The sequence below is a fragment of the Anser anser genome, assembly GCF_964211835.1.
Source record: "Anser anser genome assembly, chromosome: 9".
Lineage (NCBI taxonomy): Eukaryota > Metazoa > Chordata > Aves > Anseriformes > Anatidae > Anser > Anser anser.
Window position 1 is genome coordinate 2,621,191 of NC_139729.1, and position 20,207 is coordinate 2,641,397.

The 20,207-nt window shown below is 36.1% G+C and overlaps 1 protein-coding gene across 8 annotated transcripts in view; it reads left to right on the plus strand.

The window, feature by feature from the left end:
* The window catches only part of LOC310903822 (uncharacterized protein), a 255,975-nt gene that overhangs the window by 208,518 nt on the left and 27,250 nt on the right, over positions 1 to 20,207 (plus strand). For 6 of the 8 annotated variants that reach the window (XR_014587839.1, XR_014587840.1, XR_014587841.1 and 3 more), the window contains 6 exons: positions 2,301 to 2,418; positions 5,395 to 5,459; positions 6,509 to 6,649; positions 13,399 to 13,496; positions 14,722 to 18,468; positions 19,855 to 20,077. The gene's annotated coding sequence lies outside the window, so the exon portion shown is untranslated. Of the gene's footprint in view, positions 1 to 2,300; positions 2,419 to 5,394; positions 5,460 to 6,508; positions 6,650 to 13,398; positions 13,497 to 14,721; positions 18,469 to 19,854; positions 20,078 to 20,207 lie in introns of those variants that run through there. The other 2 variants (XM_083847772.1, XM_083847773.1) reach the window with 1 other exon arrangement.

Here is a 20,207-nt window from a genome sequence, read left to right on the forward strand (position 1 = left end):
AGATCCCTCCCCTTGAACTGTAGTGCACTGGGTGCCCCATATTTTAAGAACATGGTGTAAATATGCATGGTCTTTTCGTCCACATATATATAACTGGAAGTCAAGTATAATCTTTAAAACATCAGAATATGCTAAAAGAAATAACAACCCTTGTAGAGGCTTCCCGGCCCCCCCCCCCCAATTCATTCTCTCAAATTTGGCTGTTTTAACTTTGACACATAGAACATATGTAATGCACCTTATACTGATATTTCTGACTGCAGAAGCAGCTTGAAATCATCACTGAGTTAGAGGTACTGTTGGAAGACATTCCATTCCATAGGACCATTCAGGACAGCAACTATGTAAAGGAAACTATGGAGAATGTAGGTGAATATGCTGAATGCAAATATGCACAAGTTAGTTAAGACAATAGGCTTAACAACACTATGGGGAGAAACACAAACACAGGAAAAACAATTCTAAAGGACAAAATCTTCATGAATTTTAATGACCAGACATACTAGTTTTTGATTTCATAGCTCCTATTTCTAGTTGGCACCTTTAGCCCCCATGCAAAACCACACACTCTTCCACACTGCTCTGAAGTGTTGTGCTTGCTCTGCTCATAGGTCCTCCGCAGTCTTTTCCATCCATGCAAGGTTGCATAAGAGCTCACTGGTACTCGCTCGAGGCCTCTTGAAACAGTTATGCCCAATTCAGATACATTCCAGAATGCACTAGAGGAACATCTATAGAATCTGGTGCATGAGCGAGCTCTACAGGGTTTGTATCAAATCAAATACCACTAGGAAGGCTTTATGAGAAGTCACCTTTCTCTGACATGCCTGCTAGATGTTTCCTGCCATCTGGGATTGTACTGAGCTCTTGCCTGTCCAAGTAGATGTGCTACTATCTGCAAGGATGAGTGACATCAACCAACAGTCTTTAGGGATGCAGCTCTGTCATTTCAGTCCCTGAAGTATATGATAAAATTTATTGTTTATTTTATTTTGTGGAGGACTTTTTTGCCCAGCCTACACAAGGAAATGAATGCCACTGACAGGAAGGTTCAGTTATTTCTCACTCAAGTTATTTCTTTACTAGGCAATTACTAAACCAACAAGGTGATGTAACTCCAGCCAGGTGAACTAACATGTGGGACTGTATGCCTTAGCAGATAAATTACTACCTCGGACATTTTACAAGAAATGATAAAAATTCAACAAGGAATGGCCATAGGGGAAGGACAGGCTAGCAAATAAAAGGTACATCTTGGCACTTCATAAGGATAATGATACGGAGAACTGGCAAAAGTCAAGCAGAGTTAGACACTGCAAACCAAATTAAACAGATGGAAAAGCTTTTTCAGTTGTGCGAGGAGGGGAAAACACAAGAGAATCATTGTGCACTGAGGATAGAGTAGAAATTAAAGATAGTCTAGGTGTGACCCAAAAATTAAATGAAGACTTTGAGAATAAAAATAAGGTTAAAATGGGAAAAAATGGGACTAAATGAAACATGAATTCATTTTAAAAAAATCATGCAGATAAACTTGTTATCTTACCTTCTTTATTTTAATGACAACTTGATTTCTGAGATAAAGAAAATGCAGTAGATTCAACCTATCTGTTCTTTATTAAAGTGCTTGATACATTACTACGTGGGGAATAATTAGTTAAATAGGAAAAGATAAGGACAAGTATCAGGACTAAAATATAAGTAAAGTGACTGAAAAGGAGACAAGAGCGAGTTATGTTAAAAGGATTTGTCTCTCTCTCTGGAGGAAAGTTACTAGTGGAGTTCCTTTAGGATTGGTCTGGGGATTAATTTTATTTAATATTTTCCTTAATGACCTAGGCAGAAAAAGTAGGAGTGTACTAATTAATTTGCTGATGATACAAAACTGGGAGATGTTATGAATACAGTGGAGGATTGGAATATTATACAGGAAGAATTAAATGACCTTGAAGTCTGGGGTAATAGAAATGGGATAGAATTTAAGGTCATGCGCTGCAAGGTCATGCACTTTGGGACTAATGAAAAGTATCTGCTATGAACTGTAGGCTCATCAGTGGAAAGTGACAGAGAGGAAAACTACCTAGTTGCAACAGTCAATCACAGAATTACTATGAACTACGAGTGCACTTAGACCACAGAAAGGGAAAATGCAATTTAAAGATATATTGAGGAAAATATTCTTAATGAAGCAAGGAGAGTATATATGCCATCAACCAAGGTGCTTGTTAAACATCACCTGAAATTCTGAATTCCCGTGGCTGTGGTTCAAATTTTTATTTGTTTATTTATTTTTGAAACAGGTAGAAAGGGTGACTAGTGCGGTGATTAGAGAAAAGGACGACTGTCTGAAAAGAAGCTGGGCCTGGCAAAGCAGAGGTTGAGAGCGGATACAATTGCTGTCTCTAAATATATGATGAGGTAAACCCTGGGGAGAAACAAAAGCTTGTGAAATTAAATGATAATTTTGACATGAGAACAAATGGACATAAATTGGCTATGAATACATTTGGACAAGAAATGGAGAGGAGGTTTCTAGACACCAGAGCCATAAGTACAGGAGTGTGGGAGTAAACACAGAGCTCAGATAGATTTATTAGTTGGGTTTATGTGATGTGATTCATGTGCTGGCACATGCTTGAACTTGATGACTCCTGCTCAACTCTGTGTTCTGTTTTTCAGGCAATCTCGCTTCATAGTCCTTTGCTTGGCTTGTTACAGTTTCTGGCACATTTTTGGTTGTACTATTGGATATATTTTCTAACATAACCTCCTTAATATAATACAAATACGACATGATATCTTTATTTTATCTATTCTCTTCTCAGAGGAAAACAGCAACAACAGCCCATGTCTTGCAATGGACTAGAACAATGGAATGAAAAAGAAATAAAACTGCTGTATTTCTTTACAGCAAATTTGTTGTGTCACAGCAAAAATTTTAAATCAGAATTGGGTAGTACACAAACACCTCGAGTCACATCCACTCAGAAAACACATTCAGAAGTAAAAACAATTTAACTGAAAAATAGACAGACTGTGATTTGTGGCTTTTTGTTTCCATTCTGTATATTTGTACAAATTTTTGGAAGTTCCTCCAGTACTTTCCAGTTTTAAAGTTTTCACAGCACATAGACCAAACAATTGTCATGATGACCCATCATGATTGCTATTAAGTTCTTATGTTCATCTGTTTCTTCTCAGACAAGAATTACACTTGCAGTAAGGGTAGAATTTCATTTTTTTTTTTTTTGGTGAGGACTATAGACTCTAATATTTTATAACAATAAGTTGGTTTGTTTCTCAAAATGTAAATATTCTCTTTTCTTAAGCAGACCACGATTGTTAGATTATAAATCTTCAGTTTTATGCCATTGCTATCAGCAAGAACAATAAGGGGGGAGGGGAGGGAGGAGAACTCAGTTCTCTCTCTATTGAGTGACATGGCTTAATCATAATGAATGGAAATAGTCCCAAGGATATGTGCTGTATTTGTGCTGTAAAATCAAAACATTCATATTGTGCCTTTAATGCTGTCTCAAATGAATACTCTCATTATTGCGTTCTGAGAAATTCTCTACCCTAGTATGTCTCAAATCTCATTCTAATCATTATAAATTAACAATGCAGAGGTTGAAAAGCAGCAGCAGCATACTCTGATACCAAGTAAATAACGACAACCCTGTGTTCCAAGAGAGGGGGCTTGCTTTACAATAAACCAGTAATTTGAACAGGTTTCTCACTAGCTGACCAAGAAGGTACAAGTATTAAAAGTTCAAGATTATCTGCAATGACTACAGCATCTAACAGATATTGAATTACAAAACTTTGTATAACCAACAGCTTATTCCTTTTTGTCATGTGCTGTTGTGTTGTGTTTCATCAACTTCAGAGACAGTGATGCAAAATAATGCAATGTGACACCATGAAATACAATAAGATGTGACATAACACATTAGAAATTTAAAGAATGAAAAGCTTCAGTCAATTCAGGAAATAAGAACCCTGTCCAAATTTATTTTGACAAGTAAGAACAGTGCAAACACTAAACACTGTTTTCAAACCAGAGGGTACCATTCTCTTCTGACCACCCAAATTGCTTGCAGATACTGCCATCATCTTTATTTTTAGTTTAATTTAATATGCACAGAGCTGGGAGCTTTTTAAGTTTGGGTTGTGTTTTTGTTGTTTTGGGGTTTTCCTCCCCCTTCCCCCAGCCTGGCATTAGTATTTAAATATCTAAATTGGCATCTGAATGACTTGAAGTGATTGTCGGCAACCTTCCATTCCAAACAAACTCATTCCTTGACATTTCAAAAAGATGCATTGCTAAAATGCTTCCAAGGATTTTTGTAGAAATCCAATTCTATGAACACAGGCTCAAAATGGGTGAACAAAAAAGCATCTGTATTAGGAGAAAAGAAGTATTTTTGTTCATATCTAGGGTATGCTAATTGAAAATGTAGAAACAGACTGCTTTCCTGTAGAGTACTAAAATGAATTGGAATATGAAACAAGTCTCTTAAATCTGACTACTCCAGACTTTTCTTTCTCATATTTTCACTGTCATCTATTCATATCTGTCTGGTGATATTTAGGTCTGCATTAATGGATTAAAGGCCACATTGATCTCAGTTGGAAAATATGAGTTGCTGTTGCTGATCACTGTATGCTATTGCCAAAGCCTTCTCCTTTGCTAGTAAAGTCAGATTCTATTGAAGTCTATCCCAAATAGTCATCTGTGTAAACAATGATATGTGATTCTAAACTTCAAGCACATTTTCTAACCAGCTGTACTAACCATTTTTATGTAAGTTTTATTTAAAGGCAGCACTACCATGCCGTGAAGTCAGACAACGAAGAGATTAAAACTATTTTTATAAAGCCATTTTAGGGCCTGGATGGCTCATTTGATGAGACACTGGCCTTTCATCACAGGGAAAAGCAGCTCATATCTAGCCCCAGCCATAGTGTTCAGAAGTAATCTTTATGGGATGCTTACGAAATGTTTATAATGAAATGTGTACAGGCATTCTTGGTTTACTTGTCAGTACAGTGAAGAAGAATAGGAAGCTGTCAGCTAGTGTATATGCAGGTGAAAATTAAGTCTCCTGAAAAGGATTTTAAAAAGTGCAAAGCTCATACAAGCACCTAGCTAAATGAATAACAGACAGGTGACTGCTAAAAAACACATCTTCCCCAGCAAATCAAACATTAAATATTACATCAAATCCTTCTGAATCAATAAGTGCTATAAAAAATCTCTGTGGAGATTTTGTATTTGTTTTGTGCACTAAAGGATAAAATCCAATGTTTATTGAGGGGGATGAAGAAATAAATGAATTAAAGGTATGTACTTACACATTGCTCCTGACATATTTTTTTTTTTAAAAAAAGAAGAAAAAATAGATGATTCTGGACCAGATCCTTAGATGGATGACACCTCTGATTACCTCCTATAGGTGAGTTTTGTAGTAAATCAGATAGTAATGTAAATTTTTTTTTTTTTCAGAGCTGAAACTGTCATTAATTGAGGTCCTTAAATAATTAATTAATTTACCAAGAAAATGGCTCAAAAAAAAATGAAAATAAAAAAGATCCACCTAATTTTTAACATGAACGGGGATCTAAATGGGTACAGTTGTTACAGAGGGAAAAAAAAAAGTTCTGAAATGAATGTGAGGCTGTTTAGGCAGATAGCTTGACATCATTGCCCTCAGGTAGAGTAAAAAGGGATACTAGTGTGCTTTAAAGCCAGCTTTTTAATGTATTTAGTTAGCTAGCCACAATTCTTTTACAATGTGGTCTGTAAGTGTTATTGTCTATTTAAAGTATTACTCACAATCTTATGATCACATGATACTGAATTTTCAGTACAACCATGGAGACTTTTCAGACATAAGCAGTCTTCCAAGTTTCTGTATTTTATAACTGTAGTCAAAGAGCAACTTAATTTGTGTTTTTCAAAATCTGCTTAGAATTTAGAACCTCCTTATAGGTTCAATGAATATTATGAACGTGACAAGTTAAAACTGAGTATCAGAAATTGTTAGGCTTTCCATTAGTTATTTGCAAGATGATATATTAAAATTAATATCTCCTTTAAAAATTCAAGAACTTAGTTTCAAGTTTTATAGAATAGCCAAATTATTGACAGCCAATAAGATTCTGCATATATTCATATAAACGTATATATATTATGAACAAACATAATGAGTCCACAGTATATATACAACATTTAGAGTGTAGGCTCAGCTTTAGCTGGTGATGGAAGAAGTCTGCAACAGGTTTCTCGGGGTTTCTGTGCCTGTTACCCCATCCTATGACATGGGTGCAGACACTCCCCAGAGAAACCTCCCTTATACCTGTGCTCTGCTTGTTCCAAGCTGTTCAGAGCAGAGGAAAAATCACAGGGCTGGGTTAGTAGTGGGAGAAAAGACATGGGCTTTATCCTTAGCCAGTGTCCTTCCTTGCTGACTGCTTGCCTTTACAGCATTTTTCTTCTCTTCAGGGAAGTAATTGGAAGTACTGGGAAGCTGCAAGCTTGTTCTTATCACCTGGGATGGCTTGGCATCAAATTGTGCCTCCAAAAAAGAGCAACTTGCAACTGGCATGGCCTGCTGTTTATATATTGTAATTTATGAATGAAATAGTGAGTAAAATCACTGTGTATTCTCTATCCTTGCTCTTTCCAAGTCTAAGTTCCTTTGTAATACCCTGCCAGTTGAGTGAAAGTAATGGTTTGGGGGAGGAGGAGTTATGCCCATTTATTTCTTGGTTTCTCAGCTATAGTTGCCAAGAAGAGAACAAATTGTAGTGGTGTGTTCTGTGATATGGACATCTGCCCACTGAATCTTGATGAGCCCACCAGCATGTTTTGTGTAGGTCACCAGAAAGCCGTCAGCTGGTAATGACTTTCAGTCACCAAGGACCTGTCCAGATCTGAACCTCTGACCCAGAGGTGAGAGGTTTTGTATAACTCAGTGTTCCCTGGAGCTTGCCAGTTCACACTTTGATAAATGTAGTCAGAAAGAAATAAAAACACTCTCTAGACATTACTGATTTTATGCACCAGATTCTGGAATCAGTTTTTCCACTGTTTTCTGCAGCTTCAGTGCCATAAGCACAAAAATTCATGTATAGTCAGTATTAAAATGACCTACACCAGCTCTTGGTAGGAACCAGTGAAATATATATATATTTTTTTTCAGTGTGCACCTTCTGACTGCTGCCTTCTGCAGCAAGCTGCCTTGCGATTTGTAAGGCTCATTAGATAATACAGAGCTGGCTGTTGCACAGGATAGAGGACCGGTTTCTTAATACTTGCATGTGCAAGAGTTAGAACAAGAGCAGGAAAGATCTCTGAATTGTGTGGCATTTTGAAGCAAAGTAGAAACTAAATGGCAAGTGTTGTTTTCACATATACCAATATAAATATGGATCACCTGGTCAGTGAAAGCAGTGAAAATGCTGATAAAAGAGCAGAATCTGATCCACAAAGCCAAGCACTCCTTTTACAAGGGTTACTTTGGCATATTTGTGTGTTTTTTAGTAACAGTTTGAAAACATACAGTGATTGTGAAATAAGTTGCTAATACTTTAAGCAATGCTAATGTCGCTAATATTTAGAAATATATTTTAAGTTCAAGGGATGGCTTTTTTTTTTTTTTCCCTCTTATCCTTTCATGAATTAGAGGTTCCAAACAGGAATTCAGATATAGAAAATAGAGCTTCTTCCCTCTCAGCTTGGACAGCTAGGAGTTCTGAGAAAGCAATATGCAACCACTGGTACTTTTCAAAGTATCTTTGTAATGTGTATAGCTTCAGGTCCCACAAAGGCAAACAGCCTCTTGACCTCACACTTTCACTGAATGGGAAAAGGTTATATGCTGTTGAGGCTGTAGTTTGCCATATCACATATTAGTATGTACACCATGCATGCTAAAGATATTCAACAGGGAATTAAAAAAAAAAGAAATCCTAGATTTTAAATTGTGAAAACACCTACCCTATTGCTTCTTGTTTGAAAATTCTCAGTTAGTGCTCAGTGTAGGGAACATAAAGGTTGAACAAAAAATTTTAAATCTACATTGCACTATTTTGTGTAAAATGGCAAGGTGATTTTTAAACATTTAAGCTTTTCGCATTCTCACGTGAATGCTCTGCTTTGGTATACAAATGAAGGCAAAACAAAAATCCGGTAATAACTAATCTTTGTTGTGGTGTCCAGATTAGAACCATGTTCTGTGCAGAAGTGATGGGTGTGTAAGCCCTTCATATCAGGAGACCTGTCTGGCACTCATCAGGCAGTGTTACTTGATCACGGCTGGATAAAAATGCACACCGAGGGCAAATCTGTAAACACCAGCTTAATCTGCATGGGAAAAGTTACTGTCATCTCCTCAGACAGAAAAAGCCTCCAGGACACATTCCAGCAGTAACAGTCACTTGTTTGTTACAAATGTTGTCAGATTTAGGCACAAAACCATTATAGATGTCAAAAGGCCACAATTGAAAAAAAAAAAAATGTATTGCTTTTTAGGTATTTTATTTTAGAAAAATGAGGACAGTTGGTAGTCTTATCAGTATGACCAAAGGAGTGTGTGGGGAGGGAGCTGTGGGTGGGTATCCTTATCATACAGCCCTAGCTAATAAGCTATGTTTTAGATTGCAATTCACAGTTCTCTAACATAGCTTCTTTTTTATATCAGGGCACCTTAAAGAGATTTTTCTTTGGGCAAGGGACTGTAATTTGAATAATATTTTGCAGGAATCGTCTTTCTGCATAAATTAAAAACAACTTTGTCTTTAGGATCTGCCAATACCTAGTTTTGGCTTCTTATGCCTCTATCAGTGGTTGTATTTGCAATTGCAAGACCAGACCCATTACTCTTGTAATCAGTCCTGGAAAACACCCTGAATCACTTCATCGTTAGAATAGCTATAAAATAATGGGGAGGAAAAAAGGGCTTTAATCAACTCTAGACAGTTTATCTAAAATAGTGTAGTTGTAGATTCATATCTTGCTTGTCGTTTTTAAGCAGATATTCCCATTTCCTTCAGAAAATTTATGCATATGTGCTAAAAAAGCAGGGCTCTGGGACTTGCTTTTGCTGTCCAGGACTGGCAGTGGACAATGGAAAACTTTCATTTAAATTTAACGTGAGCTGGACCAGACCCCAGAGTCCCCAGAGTGAAAATCCTAATGCCACAAATTCCCTTTCCAACCTTGTATCTTCCCTTCTACCCTCCCATGCCCACACTCATGCATTACAGAGCTGCAGAATGACTGGTTTCTGTAATGTGTTAAATAGGAGGAGGAAAGGGAACATTCAGAAGAAAACTAGGTGTTTGGGGCTTTCTTCAACCCAAGATTAATGTCAAGAGATTTTTCTTAGCATTATTGTCAGTGCTAGCCAGGAAAAATGATCCCATTAAAGGGCCCCTCATGAATAATTCATGAGGCCCAATTTAGTGTTAGTACTGAGGGTGAGAAATAAACAGGTGATAGAGTTTGTAGGGAAGCCATTGCACTTGGCATGGTATTTTGGTGTTATTAATACTGTGTTGGTCTTTTTTTACATCTGTATATGTGTTGGGGGGAGGAAGCATAACATGTTTTTTAAAACTCAGGTTACTGTTCAACTTTGAATTGAGGATCTACGTGGTCTGTATTTCCAAATCATTAGTGATAAGCTATTCCCCCTAAGTGTATTAAAGTAGAAAGCTCCATAGACATGCCAGTAATTTAGGGGCTGTGTTTGGCAACAGGATTCCTCACTTCTTTGCTGTTCTCTTCTAAGTCCATTGTGAGTATAAAAGAATAGTTACTGAATGTAGCAATTAAGGGAGTTTTTTTCCTCCTCAAATTAAAAGTTACATTTTTGCAATAATTGCAGTAGTTGAATAATTTATGTCCATTTAAATGGAATAGCACTTAGCACTGATGTTTACTGAAAACCCTTTTGTGTTTAATGTAAAAAGGTGACAACAGAAATGGTACAGGAGAGGTGCAGGAAGGGCTGTGAGTAGAGATTATTATTGTGCCTGTGCAAATCGTCAGACTTCAAACTACAATTGACTTTAAATTATAGCACTAGTAGGTATATTCCAGCTAAGTTAAAGTAACTGGAGATGATGCTGGAGCTGGCTGAGTCACTATTAGCTGGTCACACAGAAAGTTCCTTGTAAGGCTGCAGTAAGGAACCTTTAAATTAAGTAGTATGTCCTGCTGCTCAATGTGCATTTAGAAAACCAAAAAGAGAAGAGGTGCACAAAACTATAAGTGTATGTATAATGTGACTGGTGTTGGTGTTGTGCACTTTCTGTGTTGCCCCTTGTAAGGCCAGGCACAATTAAAATATTTGTGTCTGCGCTGTGCAATTGCTCTGCCTCTTTCCTTCTGAGCAAGCTAATTATGGGGAAACGGCTACCAGCCACTCAAAGGTTTTGTCTTGTACTGTATGTTTGCAGTTCTCACTTTTAGTTAGAAACCCCAATAGAAAGAGAGGAATATTAAATCCCTGGCATCTCTGAAAGTATAAAATTATAGTTGGATGTTTGCATGTTTGCTGGGCCTGAGTGTTTCCAACTTACCATACCAATTTTTGCATCCAGCCGTAGGATATGATTCTGATTTGCATCACTATAATTCCATTGCTACTTCCAAGTTGCAAGAAAGGCAAGTAAGATCAGCATCAGGCCTCCTAGGTTTGTTCTGATAAATGTTTACTGAAGATTGAATTCTACCAAAATGACACTAGGATTTTACTCTAAATTAAAATTATGTTATTGGACTTGTGGCCTCTATTGCCAAGATCTGCGAGCTGTCAATCCCAGATGCTCATTCCCATGCAGTGACTACAGTTTGCATGGTTGAGCTGGTTTAATCCAAAACTAGGATGTCTCCACCAGTGAGTGATTGTCCTAGAGGCATGAAGTGACAGGACAGTACTTCAAAATCAATTTAGTTAAGTGATGTTGCTGGTCTTTCTGGAGTGGTCACCTCTGTGGGACATTGGTTTTGTAAGCTAAATGCACATTTCTCAGTGTATAATAATCACTATCCTCTTAAGCCCCATAGGGCGACACAAATCCACTTTAAAAAAAATTCTGTAGTGACATGTCCATGCATATGGTAGTTCGAATTCCTATAGTAGAAACACTGTCAACTCTTCAAGTTTTTGTTCTTGAAAACAATACTTATATATTCAGTCTGTAAGAAAAAAATATAAAAAAGTTGTATTTTTATAACTGTGCTTCATGATCATGGCAAAGGTTGTGCAAATAAAAATATTCTCTGCTTTGAAATTTCTGTTTTACCAACAAAGTGGATAAACATAAGTGAAAAGCTACCTTGTAATAAAGGTAGTGAAGTGAATGATAAAGCACACACAGAATAGCCTGTTTAAAACACCAGGCTGAAAATGTAAGAACCTCATTTTAAAATTCTGTACCCCAATCAAACAGTGCCCAGGTATAGAAAATATGGTGTCTTGCTGATGCCAAGAGAGAGTTTTCTTTTTACCTGTGCTCCTTAAGCCACCTTTGGGATTCAGCTCACTGCTCTGCAGGAGTAAGGATTGGCATAAGGGATTCCTATCCCTTCTCTAGACTTTTGAAGGTTACTCCTGCTGCAATGATCTTGGTCAAATATCACTGGGGGCTCAAACTTGAGTTTACCTGGGGAACTAGTCTGTGGATTTGTTGAGAAGCTAAAATTGTGACAGGGACACAACCATGACAGGAACATTCTGCCCCATGAAACTGCAAGTCAACGCAGTGCTTACAGCTTTACCCTGAGGAAGGAGCGATGAACAAGTATGGTCAAAGAGGCTGGTTGTTTCCTTCATTCCTCATGGTGAGTACAAGGTCTTGCGAGAAGGGAATAGGAAAGATCCAACTCTCAGCATGGGGATGGTCTGAGTGTCTCCATTCCTGCCTTCAAGACATTACAGGCTGCTGGGAAAGTATTTTCTATGATGAAGCACCATTCCTGAGGTGGGAAGGATGTGAGAAGGATGGAATTCTGATAGACTGGCATTTGATCATACCTTTCACTTCTATTGGATGACTGTGTAGCCCTGTTGGACAAAATATGTGTGTGTACATTCACACACACGTGTACATTCAGTTCTTCAGGTAGTCAATAGCTATTTAGACTGTATGCTGTGTGTGTTTTTCAGGTATCAGAAACATGCACTTTTGCAAGTTTGGGAGTATCTGTGCTTTCTGTTGCAGTTTTTGAGGTGCTACATAAACATTGTTCTGTAAAAAATCTTTTACCTTGGCTTATGCTTGGCACCAATTTACATTGTAATATTACTGACACTGCCATTTAATTTGCCTAGTTGCCTATGGTCTAAGTGTAGGTAATTTACAAACCTTTAACAATGTTCAGCTTTCCTAAATGGTAGGGAGAACTGCAATTACACTTAAAATGCACTGGTGCACTATGTGTCAGCAAAAAAGGACCTACAAAAGACATAATTACAATGTAATTGCCCACAAGTTCATGAAGTAAACATACATTATTAGAAGGCACTCATCTATTCAATTTAAGTGACGTTACAGATAACATATTGCATAAATAGGAAGCCATTTTGTGACTAGTTAGTATAATAATAGGAGTTGAAATTAAAATGTGGTATATGTATTCCTAAGAGCACTTCAAGCTTGGCATCTGCTCTGTAGTGCCTTGCATTATGCTCCATTTCCAGTATTAAGCATTTTAATATTCTTTAAAGATGTACACCAATAAATAATGGCATTAATAGGTAATCCCCTAAAAATATAAAAATAAAAATAGTTTCATACAAATGTTTAGGCTGCCTAAGGCCATTTTTACCCAATGAAAATTTCAAATTTCAGAAGCAGTAAATAGTCAGAGGTGGCAGGGAAATTTTTCAGTTGCTGTCTTTGATAAGCAAAATTGGTCAAAACTATGCAAAATTCAAGGTTTCTTTCAACTTTGGTTATATGAACATCACTGGAACAGGAGCAGTGTTAACAAACTCCATACCCCATTCCAGATGTACTTTCAAGGGTAACCATCATCATCTTTCCTCTGCTTGGTGCGGCCTGTGTACATATGGGGGCCTGTGGTCATCCCACATCGCACCAGATAGAGAGAATCTAAGGTGTCTGCAAACTTTGGTTTTGGAGGACAAAACTACACCCTGAACAGCACATTTTTGAGATTCGTGGCTTTAATTTGACCTTGTACCTTTTTAATAAATAGCAGTTGAATATGTATGTAGATTAGGTTTGGACACTTGAAGTAAATGACCCCTCTGGATCAAATTCATGCTGAACTTGCTCCCTTGTGCCTGATGATTTCTGGTATGATAAGATTTACATGGATTTAAGGCAAGTAACCAGTTTATTCTCATGAAATCTCAGGTACATCTGGTGCCACCCTATTGTCCAGAACCTCATGAAGTGCCCCTGCCCAGAAGAAACATCAGGCTCCATCTAAGCAAGGGAACAGAGCCAAAATGGTGAGTTTGGGACCTATATCTTTACCAAAAACAAAGTTGTCCACTTAGATTATACTTGTGTTTTTAAGGACCTAATTAATGTTAGGGAAAAAAAAAAAAGGAAAAAGGAAAAGAAAAAAGACAAAAAAAGCCTTATTTTTAAAGTTTTTCTTTATTCTTAAGCTCTTTCACTGCCCCCCCAGTGAAAAGCATTATTCCCCTTGAAATTCAGACAAATGTGTGAAGGCTGCTGGAGCCAGCTATTTAATGTTTTACTTTTCTTGTGTGACTTTACAAGCGGTCTGACACAGTGTAGGTCCATAGTGGATTATTTACTTTTAATTTGCTCATAACTGCCTTCCTCGCTAACTTTTACAAACAACATGATATCATAGATTTTTACTTGGGATTCCACTCTGTTGAACACAGCTCAGATTATTATTATTATTATTATTATTATTATTTTATTTTATTTACCTCTTTGACTAGATAAATATAATAGTGGATTACAAGCTTGTTAAGCATTTCCTTTAGGAAAACATTGTCTGATACTTGATATTGTACCAAGGCTCAACCTAAATTGGTTTAATTCCTTGTACCTGCTGTGTAGTTAGATGAGATCAACTAGACAGACCTTTCCCATTGGTTAAAGGTCAAAAATAGCCTAAAGACATGTTGTTTATAGCACATCATATTGAGAAATATACTTTCCATAGAAGGCATGACCATATTTTCATTAGCAGTGATAAAAAGCTTAAGCAGCTCTGTGGATATAATTATAGAGGATTACTTTTAATCACAAACCTATTTCAAGACATTCCAGAAGAATAAAATTCACCAGAGAATATTTTCATTATTATTTTGCAAGAATTATTACTGGATTACATAAAACATTTTGTTTCCCAGTATTCTGGTACATTTTAGAAACCCTAGACACTTATGAGTAAGAGTCATATTTTGTTGACATTTATGTAACAGTAAATAACTTCACGTGTGTCTGTCCCTATGCAAAATTAGAATGTAGTTGCTGATGGCTGAAATGACAAATAACATTGTTTTGTGGGTTTTGGCATGTTTTTGTTGTTGTTTTTTTTTTTTTTTAATTAATGTAAGATGCCAAGATGGAAACTAATCAGTTAATTTAAACCTTTCAGATTAGTTGTCTTGAAAAATAATTAATTTATTGATAATTTTTAGAGTTTTTATAAGGAACTTTTGCAAATGTTTTTTAATCTCTGTTTTGTAGAACTGAATAATAAACGAAGATTTGGTGCATCTTCTTGAAGAATATGAGATTTTAAAAAGATCAAGTTAAAGCACAAGAAAGATTAAGACTGGGTTGCTGCTTTGTTTGTTTGTTTTTGTGATGACAGCTTGCACTGACCTAAATGGGATTCAGAGGTCTTTGAAATATTGATATCATCATATCTTTAGATATTGATATTACTTTTTATTTTTTTAGGAAAAGTTCTCAGTATCCTTTGCTAAGTAATGCAAACCTAGCAAGAATGCACAGCGAGGACTTTAGCACTGGATTTTTTACTTAGTATGCATAGTTTCCTAGGAAAATATTTATTTTTATATTTTCTATATGAGAGGCATGATGGATTTTTCTCCTTTCTTTTATACTGGAGAGCAAACGCTCAGATTTTACTTCAAAGTGGTGTATATGGGCATACCAAAACAAATGAGACTTTTCTTGACTCATCTAGGGTGGGAAAAAGCTTTTTATTAAGCTTAAATATTTTTGTGTTGACAGTTTCAAAAAAAACATAATATTTTTTATTTCAGAAGTCCTGTTCATTGGCGGGTGATTAGCTCATCAAGTAGGCCTTTCATTCAGGTGGGAGAACCAGAAAAGACTCAAAATTGAGGTTTAAGTATTATTTCTTTAAACTTTCTTAAGTCAAATTTTTTTATGTGTAGTGTCTATACATTAACTGGAATTTATGGAAGTCATGAAAGCTAATCATATGCTATGGTTCAATGGACCTGGAGTTAGAAGCTTGTATTCCTTCCATAGCTGGGGAAGAGGTGGGCCTCTCCAGGGCAGGATTCATGAAAGGTAAATAATTATAGTTTTTTTTTACAGGGAAAAGGGCTGCTAGAATGGACCATATCAAATTACATTACCGGTAGTGAGATTTATGCCTATAAGATACAAAAAAGATGAAGGTTTTCAGTGAGGTATTAGTCATATGATAGATAGCATGCAAATGGTGATTTTCACAGTCGATAACCTGTGAAGTCCGAATGCAACTTCTGAATTAAAAATGGACACAAATTTCTCAAAAATGCAGACATTGTTCTGTTGTGTTGACATCCTCCCAACAGCCATATCTGTTCTCACAAGTCATATCTGAGAAGAGGAAATAACATTTTCAGTTTTACATGGCTTGACATCTTCAGAAAACTTGACAAGGGAAGATCTGGTAATTCTATAATTTACAGCATTAGATAATTAAAGCACTAAAGAGGAGGGAAAAAAAAACACAACAAAATGGTGATGAAGAGTGACTTCCAGACATTTGTGATGACACATTTGCCTCTTATGTGAAATTCCTTGAGTTTTCATAAAAGATATGTGCCTTGAAAAGCCTGATTTTATTACAGATCATTAGCATTACATCTGAACTGCTTTTGGGAGAGCTCTTAACTTCAATGAACTCCAACCAGCTACTTGACAACACGCCCTTACCTGTTGACTTTTGAGGTGCTAATTATGATTACCTAATTTTTGTGTGCTTTTGTTGCTATTGGAAGCTACCAACATCCTGACATGTAAAGCCAAAGTCAATGGTAATGTCATATGATATTTGAATACTATTGATAATATATTAAATTCAATTTTGTGCTTAATTGTTCTTGGTTTACCTTTTTAAATGATCACTTAAAAATTTTGTTGCATATTTTAAAAGAGTGCTAAATGGAATGAGTGTATCTTAAACATTCAGCAGGTGAAGAGTATGTGTCTAATATGGACAGCAGAGTCCATGTTTGTATTTTATATGACAAGAAGCAGTAACTTGGTAATTAAGTAAATATTGTAATAAGTATGTCTCTGACATCCACTTGAAGCTTATAACTCCCCAGGGAATAGATGCTTAATTTGTAGCCATGATAATAACAACCTAATGAACCTCTCATCTTACAGGATAGCTTAATAAACTTCAAAGAAAACAAAACAAGAATCTATGAGTAAAAGTACATCCTTAGCTTTTCATTAAACAAAATGAGCATGAGTCAAGGCCCAGCGTGGCTTCCAAAGTTAAAGCTACCAACTACAAAGCAAATGTATGCAGAGAAATGTACAACAAAAGACATAGCTTTTAAACCTCCAGTTGAGTTTCCATAAATGTTGCTTACAAAAGCTACCATTCTCTATGTTAACAAAAAGTTGTGGATATGTTCTTCACTAAATCCTCTTTTCTCATATAATCCACCTTGTTCACTTTATCTCAAGTGTGTTTTATCTGATCTAATCCTGGGCTCATTCATTCTCAGACAGAAGCAACAGGATTATTTCACACTTAAACTAGGCCCAATCTTTCTGTGGGTCCATAAGAGGACACCTGGGTAATGAGAAATTATCTATGGAACAAAAGATTAAGCAGGTGCTAGGAAAAAATATTTCTAATATAGCAAATTTGAAGGAAAAGATAAAACATTGTTATTCAGAAAAATGTTCTTAGGAGACACTGCATTTAAAAGACATGGTCTTGTACCATACTTAGTACCAATATTACTTGGCATGAGTTATATTAGAAAAAAAATACCTGTTTCAGTCACCCTAAAGTGACATTGATTTCCCTGGAATTAATCTGGATTTCAGTGGGTGTAAAGTCTGCAGCATACAGGATATATCAGAGCATTAGTTTCAACCAGGTCAAAGAGACTAGCTTATATCCAGTTATATTTTTCTTCGTTGCTGTACCAGCTCTTAGCTTAGCACGCTTTCAGTTGGGGGTTGTTGAAAGAGGGAGTCTTCATGACTCAGTAAATTAATTTCAGGGCTTTTTGTTTGTTTGTTTGTTTTTGTTTTGTTTTGTTTTGTTCCACAGTGCGAAAGACAACTTAGAAATAAAATCAAAGCCCTCCACTTCCCCAAAGCTTTGGGCAGGGATTAATGAACCAAGTTCAGTCTCCTTTGCTTGAGTCAGCAGAAACAGTATGGAAAATAAAATGTGCAAGTATATCTATATATATTTCTTCTACAGCTTTGCCTATATCTATGTGTCTATGTCTGTGCATCTTCTTTGGCTCTTAGAGACCTCAGGAACATCTCAAATAATGCCTCCTATCTGTATACCAGACTCTTGATGCTAGATGTCAAGGCAGAGCAACAATTTACTGTTTTAAAACAAAGGACCTCTTCCTCAGGAGACATAAACTGGTAAAGTATGTCATTATTTTCCAATCATTCCCTACTTCCCTTTTATCATCAGCCTCCTCATGGACCAAGTGTATAACAGCAGAGAATTTGTCCCTTAATTCTATGAGCACAGTGAGACTGTGGACTGGTGATTCAACTTGCTGAGTGGTGGTCCTTTGAGCTTTCTTCTCTCCAAAGAATTGCGACAAAAATACAGTATGTAAATAGTTTCACAGCTTTCAAATGAGTAAATTACTGAATTATTACACTAGAGATTGAAAGCAGATACACATTAGAAAAAGAAAAAAAGAATTGCCAGGTCTCGGGATACAAGCTAATCTTCTGCTTAACTGGCTAATAGGGAAGAAAAGTTCAGTAGGTTATGATACAGCTGCACAGTGTAGGTTTTTTGTTGTTGTTGTTTTATGTGTTTGTTTTTTCCTTTGTAATGTCTGGTACTAGGTGATATCAGTCACAGAACAAAAGACTGAAAACATGCAGAATTCTTATGGTCTGTATCTTGTTCAGGTGTAAAGATGGATTTGGAGTTTACACTGGCCTTGCAGTAGGGATGGAGAGCTCTTGTGCTCTAAGAAAAGAATCTTTATTAACCTTAATTATGTGGGTATTTCCATTTATTTTTGAAAAAATATTACTTAAATAGAGCTATGCTTTTAAAAAATCCTTAATCTGTATACAGAAGGTATATGACTGTAAGTCTTTAGACACAAAAATAAACACTGAAATGACAGACATTTCAAGCAAATGAATTTCATTAAATGTAATCTAATTTTCTTGACATTTTCTTAAAGTTCCAAAAATATAGAAACTGAGAATATCAGAAAACGTTTCACAGGGATAAAAATCAGCCTTAGGTGCTCAAGTCTCAACAGAAAAAAAAAAAAAAAAAGACTATGCTAAGAATAGTAATTTGTGTATCAGTTACTTTTCTCTTTGAATTGAATAACAATAAAAAAAGGCTGTTTCTCTTGGAACGGTGCAACTGACTAAAGACTATAATCCTCTTCACTATGGCTGAAAATAACTCTTTAAAACAGTGATTCAGAAGAATCATGACAATAGATATTGCATTGCTAGATTTATTTTTTTGATTAATTACAAATGACTTACTCTTCTGTAAAATGCTCCTCCACCCATGTAAGCACACCTACTTATTGTTTGGATTTGAAGCATAAGAAATAAAAAATGACATGCAAAGTGTTTCAAGGATAAATCAGACAGATGTGCATATATATGTGTATATATACATATAAAATATGTATACATACATATATACACCTGTATGTTATACCCCATCTATCACTATACTGTGCTTTTTGCTCTTCTGACCAATAGATAGTGGTAATTATCTGCATATACATACATGTATGAGAAAGGGAGAACAGATGTCCATGATTATGTAAGTTATGGTAATTAACAGTACATAAATGAAACAAGTCTGTTTTTGTTGATGTGTCACTTGCACACTGTGCCTCTTGAGCATTGGGTTACATCCTGTACACGATCGCCTTATTGTCTACTGTCATAAAAATTCCAGTTTTGTTTCTGAGCAGTCATAGAATGGGACTTGCCAGCTGTCATGGAAAATGTATTCAGTTTCATTTCCACTTAATTTATCTAATCTTAATTCTATTATTATTTTATTATAATTATTTAAATGCTTGGGGCAACAATCTAAAGTAAAAACAAATAAACAGTAGGAGATCCAGATAATTTGTAAGTGATCTGAAAGGTCTAATGGAAACAACATCATTATTGCAGTTTTATTTTTTGAAAGGTCAATGTTATAGAAGCTTCATCATTGCTGCTATAGTTAACAGTCTGTCAGCATTGACATGTTAAATTCCCACTTCATGAGATGAATGGCTAAACTATAAAAACTCATTTTGGACAGGAAAAAAAAAGTAAAAAAAAAAAAAGTTGTGAAATAGTGTTTAGATGTTCAAAACCGTGTAACTAAAGGCCTGATATCATCCTCATTTTCAGTGCTATAAACTTGAAACACAGGAGAGCATTCAAGACCATTAAGTCCATTCCTGTTCTGCTCAGCACTTTCATGTGAAGGCACATGCTAGCTTCCTCGACTGCAATGCAATCCAAATGCAGGCTTAAAGATCCGACAATGCAAGTGTTGCATCGAACTATGAACTTGTGGATTTTTCTTCTGGGCTCAGCTGCTCATCTCACTTCAATCCCTTCAGCAAAAACTGTGAGTAGCTGCATTCAGAGCAGTGCAAAGCAATTGTCTGTCTCACATATGAAGCATGGCTTTGTTGGGTTTTAAGTTTAATTACAACCTTTAGCTTCTGTTTATTTTCTGAACCCAGTCACTGTTGCTC